This window comes from Daucus carota, chromosome 4 (genome assembly GCF_001625215.2).
Source record: "Daucus carota subsp. sativus chromosome 4, DH1 v3.0, whole genome shotgun sequence".
Taxonomy (NCBI): Eukaryota; Viridiplantae; Streptophyta; class Magnoliopsida; order Apiales; family Apiaceae; genus Daucus; species Daucus carota.
In genome coordinates, this window is record NC_030384.2 from 17,282,613 (window position 1) to 17,293,583 (window position 10,971).

The 10,971-nt window shown below is 36.4% G+C and overlaps 1 long non-coding RNA gene across 1 annotated transcript; it reads left to right on the forward strand.

Annotated features, from left to right (window-relative positions):
* Positions 1 to 7,571: 7,571 nt before the first annotated feature.
* Positions 7,572 to 9,549, forward strand: LOC135151970 (uncharacterized). The gene is made up of 2 exons (XR_010290977.1): positions 7,572 to 7,994; positions 8,122 to 9,549. It is a non-coding gene; the product is annotated as an uncharacterized LOC135151970 (long non-coding RNA).
* Positions 9,550 to 10,971: the final 1,422 nt, after the last annotated feature.

Here is a 10,971-nt window from a genome sequence, read left to right on the forward strand (position 1 = left end):
CATTTATGGTAGCATTGCATTCATCTTTAGTTAACTCAACTAAGTTTGTAGTGAATACCTGACTACTGCTTCCAGTGTTTTCTTCTTGATCTGTGGAGTTGGCCATTAGAGCTAGATTGACAAACTCCTCCTCTTCATCAGAATCATCCCCAGCTGCCCAATCATCCTTTGTGATGAATGCTCTTTCCTTTTGTTTGAGAAGTTCATAATATTTCTTTTTATAGTCAATGTTTTCACTTGACCTCTTCTCAACTTTAGGCTTTCTGCACTCATTTGCAAAGTGACCTGCATTCCCACAGTTGAAGCACTTGAATTTTGATCTGTTAACCATGCTTCTATCAGACTTGGGATTGCCTTTAAATGATTTTGCAGAATTGAAGTTCTTTTTGAATTTCAGTTTGGAGAATCTTCTTGACAGGAAGGCTAGGTGCTCATCAATTCCATCACTTTCTCCACCAGAATCAACTACATCTTTCTCTTTTCCTTTTCCTTTACTTGACTCTGAGCTCTCTTCTTTGACCAACTTCTTAGTTTTTTCAACTTGAGACTTTCCCTTTTCCTTGACAGCATCATCAAGAGATGCAACTAGAGCCACAAATGAATGCCCTTTCTTTTGTCTTTTCTCAATCTCTTCATCTTGTTCCATTTCAAGCTCATAAGTCTTTAAGGTTCCATACAGTGTCTCAAGAGTATAGTCTTTTAATTCTTGTGTGTTTCTGAGAGAGACTGTCATAGGTTTCCATTCTTTGGGAAGAGCTCTTAAGAATTTCAAATTTGAATCCTTAACTTGATATACTCTTCCAAAAAGTTTTAGACCATTTAACAGTTTTTGAAATCTGTTAAACGTGTCACTCAAACCTTCACAAGACTTGAAATGAAATGACTCATATTGTTGAATCAGAAGCTGCATTTTGTTTTCTCTTACTTGCTCATTCCCTTCACAGATGGTCCTGATGGTGTCCCAAACTTCTTTGGCACTTGTGCAGCTGATAACACTATCAATCATTTCTTGATCCAAACCATTGAACAGAAGGTTCATGGTTTTCTTGTCCTTGTGCACTTCTTCAGTATCTTCTTGAGAATACTCATGGATAGGTTTTGGAATCATTTTACCTACCATATCTTCACCATCAGCTCCCATACTTGTGCAGACCTTCATTGGGACATGAGGTCCTTTCTCAATGCAGTTCACATAGCTTTCATCAATGGACAACAAATGCAAATGCATTCTCACTTTCCAGTGAAAGTAGTTGTCCTTGTCAAGAACAGGAATCTTCACTCCAGCATCCTTCTTACCCATCTTTCTTTAGCAGTGTTGATCTTTTTCCCTGTTTGTTGGGAACCTCGCTCTGATACCAATTGTTATTTTACACCAACTATAAGAAAGATTGTAGAAGGGGGGGGGTTGAATACAATCTTTTACAAATTTAAAATATTCAAGAACAAACACTTTAAAACAATAAAACAGAAAACACCAAGTATTAAAAATACGGGTGGATTGAATGATCCACCCGTGAGATTTTATATAGAAGAATCTGTGGATTGATTAAAATTCGCACAACTGCTGGTTCATCACTCAAAACAAGTTCTAACTCTCAGATTTTCTCTCAAGTAATTTGAACAAGTTCAACTGATGCTTCTAACTTGGTTATATACTCCAAGTTTTACAAAGCTTTTAGCTAGATTACAAAATGCACTCTAATCTAAAAATAATGTTGCATATCTTTGTCTTATGCATGCTTTCTGAGATGTCTTCATCTTTGACTAACTCAAGACTAACTGCAGTTGCATTTGCAGATTGAATGGAGAGCCAAGATGGAAGAGAGGTTGTAGGCTCTTCACCAAGAGATTCCTCAAGAGCATCATTGAGGTCTTCATCACTGTCATCATAGTGAAAATCATCTCCAGCATTGGCAGGCAGGGCTGTAAGTGCCTCCTTTGCTCTAAGCATAGATGATGAAGGGTGAATCAGATTTAGACTCCTCTCAGCTGCTTGATTATCCATCCTTACAAAAGCTTGGACAGAAGACATCCCATGAGTAAAAGTCTCAGGGTCTAGTGAAACACTATCCAATATGGATCTGTATTCTGCTTGATAAGCTTGCTCACTAAACCCTTCATTGACACCTGTATTTCTCTCAATTTCTCTCTGTTCTTGCATCAAGGGCTCCTCTTGGCTCACCTCACAGATCACCTCTCCCTCACTTATCCTTACTAAAGGATCACTCATTTTCTCCCCTTTTTCCTGGCCAGAAGAAATTGTCAGACTCTCCACACCCTCTCCTTTTGCCAGCACCCAAGGCTGCCTCTCCACTCCAGTGCTCACATCACTCAATCCTAATAGTGTTTGTGCTACCATGTGATCAACTGCTGTAGAAAGAGGTAAAGTAAGTGAAGTAGCAGCAGTTGTCAACTGATGAGGGACATCAGTTGAAACATGAGTAGTGGAGACATTCAACTGATGAGAGCTGTTAAGCACATCAGTTGAAGGACAAACACTATTCAACTGATGAAGGAGATCAGTTGAAGATAATGAAGAAATGGGCTTAGAAGCTGTGACAGTTGAGTCTGTGGTGATTGATTTTGCATGTAAATCCACAGAACACATTGTCACAGTAGAATAAATTGGATGAGATTGATCCAACAAATCATCAAAATGATGATGATCAATCTCAGAAGTTGGCTTCTCCATGAAATCTAAAGATGGAGAATTTACAATTGTGGTGTGGATTAATTCCACATCCACAGAAGAGGTTGGGGATTGTGTTTGAGTGGTAGATATGGTAAGATCATGTATATGTGCAATTGGTTGAGAGGAAGAAGGGGGCTGTGACTCCACATTTATTGGAGTCACATCAAGCTGACTTTGAGAAGAAGATTCAGGCATAAAATCCTGTGTGTGTGCAGTGTGCTTTACCTTATCACTTCTTTGCTTCTTTCTCCCATAGGCCTTGATAGGTGAAGAAGTGGTGTCCCTCCCCCTCTTTAGCTGTGTCCCTGGTAGGGGACTATTTTCAATAACAGCATCCTTTTGGGAGGATGCTGCTAGGGATGAGCTTGAATCCATTTTAAGCTCTGCAGTCTTTTGGGAGACTGCAGAGTGGCTTGGCAGGGCATCACTTTTCTCTCCATCCTTATCCTTAGGGCTTCTTTGATTTTCACCCTTTCCCTCCCCCTCACTTTCTCCAATCACACTCCACTCAGGTTTTTGTTTCTTGGATTTTACAACAGATGCCTTTTGGGAGGCACCTGAGGTTGGTGGAGTAGACTTGGATTTAGAGGGTTGTGCCACTTGTGTGGACTGTTGATGGGTCTCTTCAACAGCCCTGATGGCAGAAAGTAAAGAAGGTGAGGGTTGAGAAAGAGTAGTAGGATAGCCATGTACCTCTTTTTCTTTACCAGGCTCCATGATTGGCAGGTAAATCACCTCCAAGGAGGGGTAGAGATTCATCCTTAAGAGGTCTTTAAAGACTCTCTTCTCCTGCACAAAACTGGGAAGCTTGGCTTCCTGGTTAGTGATAACTAGCTTCTCATCAAGATGATTAGCTAGCATTATGAGAAACCTAACATAATATATGTTCTTAGGTCTATCAGTTTTATCACCTAGTTTCTCCCCAATTTCTTGGATCATCAAACCACCAAAATTAAAGTATTCATTTGTCAAGAACATATAAAGCATTTGTAAAATCTGAGAAGTAATAGCATTAAAATTACTAATTTTACCAGAGAATGACTTAACAAAACATCACAAAGATAACTCCATTCTCTCCTAAGACCTCTCCTCTCAATTTTACCTAAAGCATCAGTTGGTAAAACATAGTTCATGGCATAAAGCAAGTTAATCAACTGAACATCACTAGGTAATGAAGAGACAGTATCCTCAGGAATGCTAAAACATGCTTTCATGACATCAGAATTAACAGTATGCATATTATTTTTAAGAGAGAAAGTTAGAGTTTCATCCTCACTATTAAACTCAGCTGAAGTCCACATCTCTTCCACGACTTCATGATAAATTGTGGGAGTTGAGAGCATTGCGTGGGAGAGTTGGCTGACTTTGATAAACTCCATCATCCTGTGAAACTCCTTTTCTTTCACAGCTTTTGTGTCCACAAAAAAAGCTAAATTGTTCTTCTCATAAATAAACCCAGTTGATGTAGTGTATTTCTTCATTGGCGCCATTGCAGTTTACAGAAAAAGCTTGAAGAAAATGTGGACTTGTGTTTGCACAGAGAGAGAGTAGAGGGTTTGTGAATTCGAAAGAGTAAGATGAAAAGAAATGAAAATAAATTAAAACACTTAAATACTTTCTCAGAAAATTGCTGTGATTGGCTGAGAAATTACCGTTGAGAAGAAATTACTCTTATTGAACTCTACAAAAATTACACACACGATCGTGTGTATAAAGCAGGAGAGAGCTAAAAGAAATTTCAACGGCTCAGATCTAATAATATTTTCAACGGATGAAATAAGCGCCTCTTTAAACTTCCTATTCAACTGATGATGATCAGTTGAAAGTGTTTTCAACTAGTGTCATCAGTTGAATGAAAAACAAAACAAGAGGGTATTGTTTCAAACATCAGTTGAAACAATTTCACTAGTTCATCAGTTGAAATATTACAGATTTTATCCAGAATTATAACTAACTTAATTTTGATAAATCAAAATTAATTAAATTCTGGCTGCCAAATTACAGAAAAATTCACTATAAATTAGGAGAAATTGAACATACCTAATTTACTTACCAACCTTGTGAATGTGGATTCATCTAGAGGATTTGTGAAAATATCTGCAATTTGTTCTTCACTAGAAACAAAATGCATTTCAACAGTACTAGCCATCACATGTTCTCTTATGAAGTGGTATTTGATGTCAATATGCTTGGTTCTTGAGTGTTGTACTGGATTTTCAGTTATAGCAATAGCATTGGTGTTGTCACAAAATATTGGGATTTTGGAGAGATTTAAACCATAATCAAGTAATTGATTTCTCATCCACAATATTTGTGCACAACAGCTTCCAGCTGCAATGTATTCAGCCTCAGCTGTAGAGGTTGATACAGAGTGTTGCTTTTTTGCTAAACCAAGAAATCAGCCTATCTCCAAGAAATTGACATGTGCCTGTTGTACTATTTCTATCAATTTTGCATCCTGCAAAATCAGCATCTGAATATCCAATTAGATCAAATCCAGAGTCTTTAGGGTACCAAATCCCAAGATTTGGTGTTCCCTTAAGATATCTGAATATTCTTTTAATAGCAATAAGATGTGATTCTTTAGGATCAGATTGAAATCTAGCACAGAGGCATGTAGAGAACATAATATCTGGTCTACTAGCTGTCAGATATAAAAGAGAGCCAACCATGCCTCTGTAATTAGAGATGTCCACAGATTTCTCATTAGGACTCAACTCCAATTTTGTGGCAGTTGGCATAGGAGTCTTAGCTTCTTTGCAATCCATTAAATCAAACTTTTTAAGTAAATCATAGATATACTTAGTTTGATTTATGAATATACCTTCCTTTACTTGTTTAACTTGTAAACCAAGAAAGTAGGTGAGCTCTCCCATCATGCTCATTTCATACTGACTCTGCATTAAATTAGCAAACTTTTTGCAAAGTCTTTCATCTATAGAACCAAAAATTATATCATCTACATAAATTTGAACCAGAATAAAGGCACCATTTACATTTCTGTAAAATAGTGTTTTATCCACAGTTCCTCTGGAAAAATGATTATCTAACAAGAATTGAGATAGAGTGTCATACCATGCCCTTGGTGCCTGCTTTAGTCCATAAAGTGCTTTTAATAAAAAGTAAACATACTCTGGAAATTCTGGATCTTCAAAACCAGGAGGCTGACTCACATATACCTCCTTTTCCAGTTCACCATTTAGAAAAGCACTTTTGACATCCATTTGATAAACTTTGAAGTTTGCATGAGCATCATAGGCCAAGAAGATTCTTATGGCTTCCAATCTTGCAACTGGTGCAAATGTCTCATCAAAATCAATTCCTTCAGATTGAGAGTATCCTTTAGCCACAAGCCTTGTTTTGTTTCTGGTGACAACTCCATTCTCATCCATCTTGTTTCTGAATACCCACCTTGTGCCTACAATTGTTCTATTCTTAGGCTTGGGTACCAGCTTCCATACATTGTTTCTCTCAAATTGATTTAATTCTTTTTGCATAGCAAGAACCCAATCAGCATCTTTGAGAGCATCTTCTATGACTTTAGGTTCATCCTGTGAAAGAAATGCACTGTACAAACATTCATCTTGAGTGGCTCTTCTTGTTTGTACAGATGCATTTGCATCTCCAATAATTAACTCAAAAGGATGATCCCTTGTCCATTTTCTTTGAGGTGGAAGTGATTGCCTTGATGATGTAGCTTCACTGTTAAAGTTCAGATTTCCATGTTGGAAAGCTCCCCCTAAATTTGACATCTCATTATTTCAAGATTGATTGAAATTTTGAGATATTCTTTCAACTGATGATTCTTGAGGTGTTTCAACTGATGCCTCCAAAGTAGTTTCAACTGATGCTTCAGTTGAGTTTCCAATTTCAGTTGTTTCTTGCACCAAGGTCTCAACAGTTGGAATATTAATTCCAGGATTAATTCCAGCATTCTGAACAGAGTCATCACAATCATCATCACTATCATACAGATCACCTTCACCCTCATTCTCAAATCTGAGATTATCATGAAATCCTTCATCTGTCAATCCTTGGATCTTTTTATCATCAAAAACTACATGAATTGATTCCATAACAATGTTGGTTCTCAGATTGTATACTCTAAAAGATTTTCCATTAGAATATCCAACAAAAATAGCTTCATCTGCTTTGGCTTCAAATTTTCGAAGATTTTCACCTTGATTTCTTAGAACATAACACTTGCACCTAAATACATGAAGAAAGCTAATTGATGGCTTCTTTCCCTTGAAGAGTTGAAAAGGAGTTAGATTGTGAGGTTTGGTAATTAGAGAAATGTTTTGAGTAAAACCGGCAGTGTTCACAGCTTCTGCCCAAAAATAGGTTGGAAGTTGAGCTTCATTAATCATGGTTCTTGCAGCCTCAATGAGGGTTCTATTCTTTCTTTCTACCACTCCATTTTGTTGTGGAGTTCTTGGTGCAGAAAACTCATGAGTAATTCCCTTTTCTTCACAAAATTCTTTCATCACAGAATTCTTGAATTCTGTTCCATTATCACTTCTTATCCTTTTAACTTTGATATCTGGACTGTTGTCTGTAACGACTCGGGTTTTTCGGCAATTATTTATTAGTTTGGTATTAATTCTTAAAAGGAGGAATAAAATTTTATATTTTATTCCAATTTATTGGTTTTCAAAATGAATTTTTTTGTTACTGCAATTATGTGAATATTAATATTTTACGTGCAAAATGTGAATTGATGCAATTATTTGGATTAATTGTGGTAACTGTTATATGTGCACTTTATTATTTATTTTGTTCGAGTGGGTAGATTAGAAACTCGATTTATTTATTATCTTAGTAAATCGAGACTGTCTTTTCATTTTTTTAAAAAACAACAGTATTTATTTATACCCAAAAATTTTATCCGATACAAATTACCAAAATATTCCAATTTTGGTATTTTTTTTTATATTTCTGCGGGTTCTAAAAGTATTTGATAGTTGTACAAATTAATATTTTTGTTATTTTTAAATTAGTGAGAACTTCAGTAATGAATTGTAAAATTAGAGGGTGTCTAAAAATTATTATTTTTGCACATTCTCTGTATTTCAGATTTTTAATGATTTTAGAAAATTTTACTTTTTGTTTTCAAAAATGTTTTAGAGCCCCTAAATTTAATAAAATGATTAAACTAGCATTCTTTTTCAAATTGGGGGTTACAAATTTTAAAAATAAAAATAGAAACTTTCTTTCTTTTCATTCCGTACAAAACACACGAGCAGACAGGGTTGGGGGTTTAGGGATTGCATCAATCGGCGATTTCAAGCAAATCGCAGAGGTAATCACTCGGCGATTTCTTTCAACTTCTTCGTGTGTATATATCTCTTTGTGCGATTGTATATCTGTGTATATACATATATATATCTATATATGCTTATTTGTGATTGTGCTGTGCGAGAAAACAGAGGCGACGGGAGGTAGGTGGATTGGAGGTTGAAGGAGGAGGCTGATGGGGCGTTCTTCGCCGGTGAAGGAGGCGGCGTGTGGTGGCGCTGCTATGGATTCCAGTTTTAGCTATGGTTGCAAGTTGGGCAGGTTGTTGTAGCTGCTGTTGTTGCAGCGCAGAGAGAGATGATGGAGGCGAGCAGTTGTAGAGCTATTTGGTGGTGGCTGAAGTCGACCAAGATGTGCATATAGAGGATGTTCAGAAGTAGTTGAATAGTATCGTGGAGCGAGGATGGAACAAACCAATAAAGCGAAGCTATGCTATGGATAGTCAGTTAAGTTCTGTCAGAAACTAAGCAGAAGGGAACAATTGTCAGTAGATAGTATTGTTAGAAATCTGAGAAGCAGGAGTTAAGGCAAGTACTTCTATCCTTCTCTTACAGTTAACAAATATTTTTATTTGCAACCTATACATATACTGCAAGTAATTCTATTTGTCTCTTATAATTAAAGAGCAATTTTCCTATCATTCTCTTTTATTTAAAAAGCAATTTCCCAGTTTCTTCTATTTATTCAAGAATGCTTTTGAGACTTTTTGGAATTCTTTATTGGTAAATGTATTTCTTGGTTTACTTTGTCCTAGTGGCAATTGGTTATTTTGTTCAATATTCTCTTGCTATTATATCTTTTAAGAATGTTGAGCATAGCCAACTATATATGATTTCAAACTTGGTTAACAGTGAAATGTGGTATACAGAGTATTACTCTGCAGGTTTTGATTTAAAAAGGTTGGATGCCTTTTGGGTTTGGTAACATGAAAATGGTGTTAAAAGACTTCTAATATAGAAGTATATTTATAAACTGTTAACCAATCGGAATTCATTTGCTGGACCGTGGTGCCGGTCGTGAGTTACATGTTACATTATTTAAGGCCAATGTGTGCCTTGGGCCCCTTAGTTCTTTGGATAGGTAGCGCCCTGTCCTGGTGCTTGATGCTCGGCTGATCACCGTGTCAGCACAACGCACCGTAAGTGAATGATTTTTCACAGAATAGTTTTGAATGATTTTATTCTCTTGTAATTGCCATACTTTTAAAATATGACTCTTGTTCTATATTGTTAAAAATACCTGGCAAGTTACATATAGAATTTGATATATTTCAGTTCTCTTTCATTTATTACATCTTTTCTTGTTATATACTTGCTGAGCATTATTGCTCACTCTTGCTATCCCTATTAACCTTTTCAGCTAGGGATTAAGGTGATTTATTTGTCGAGCTGCGCGTAAGAATATTGCTAGGCAAGATTGCAAGGGACCAAATTTCAGCTTGATTATCAGGTAGAGTATTTTGGAAGATATCAAGGAAACTAGTTGTGATTAGAATGGTACAATTTTATATCAGTTGTATAATAATTTATTTATTGGTTATCAGTTACTCTTCTTATCGAGGTTTAACTGGTAATGTAAATTAAGTTGTAATAAGATTTAAAGTTTTAGTTTCTGATTTCAGTGCTGTAACCTATTAGCGATCCTGTTTTTAGGGGGTCAAAGTGATTTTGATTTAAATGTCTTTTTAAATGTTCAGATTTTCAAATATCTGTTTTACCTTCTTCCGCAAAATACATGTTTTTAAATGATTTTGTTTTAGTGGCACCAAATCCAGACCCCCGGATTCGAGGGCTGTCACATTGTCTAATGCCTTGATATGATTTATAATGATTTTCCCAGCTTCATCCTTAGAATGCAGGAAGAAAGTCCAAGTAAATTTTGAAAAATCATCAACAATCACTAGACAATATTTCTTCTTAGAAATGGACATTATGTTGACTGGTCCAAATAAATCCATATGCAAGAGCTGAAGAGGTTTCACAATTGATGAAAGAGATTTGCTTTTGAAAGAGCTTCTCTTTTGCTTTCCATGCTGACAAGCTCCACACAAACCATCTTTAGAGAATTCCAGTTTTGGTATTCCTCTCACCAAATCCTTCTTGACTAACTCATTCAAAGTCTTGAAATTTAAATGAGGCAATCTTTTGTGCCATAGCCAACTGTCATCTGAGCTTGCTTTACTGAGAAAGCAAGTGATAGATTCAGACTTTACAGAGTTGAAGTCAGCTACATACACATTTTCTTTTATTGTCCAATTAGTACCACATTGTTTTCATCTCCTTTGGTGACAACACAGGCTGCAGGAGTGAAATTTACTTTGTATCCTTTGTCACAAAGTTGACTGATGCTAAGCAAGTTGTGCTTAAGACCAGACACCAATGCAACTTCATCAATGATGACATTCTCTTTTGCAATCAAGCCATATCCCATAGTATATCCTTTGTTGTCATCTCCAAAGGTAATGCTAGGGCCAGCTTTCTCTACAAACTTTGTGAGCAGGGAAGAATCACCAGTCATGTGCCTGGAGCATCCACTATCCAAGTACCACAAATTCTTCTTATGGTTTCCCTGCACACATTTCACAAACAGATCAAGTTGATTTTGGTACCCAAACTGCTTTGGGTCCAGATTTGTTAGTCTTAACATCTTTTCCCTCATTCTCAACTTTTCCCTTGGATTGAACTGGTTCAATCTTTTGTTTTGGTTGAGAGATTGGAACATCAACATTGTTCTTAAATACAGACATTTGAGGTATGCATACATTGTTCATGCCACGCAAATTTGAATGGAATTGAAGCATGTTAAAAGCATTGAAATATGGATTGAACATATATGGCATGCTAGGCTGAGAATATGGATTATGAGGCAGTAAAGCAGGCATCATGTTTATAGCAGATAAGTTCATGTGAGGAACAGATGACATAGGAATAGGCAATGATAACTTAGGAGCAATCACAGTTTTACAATTAGCAGACACTACA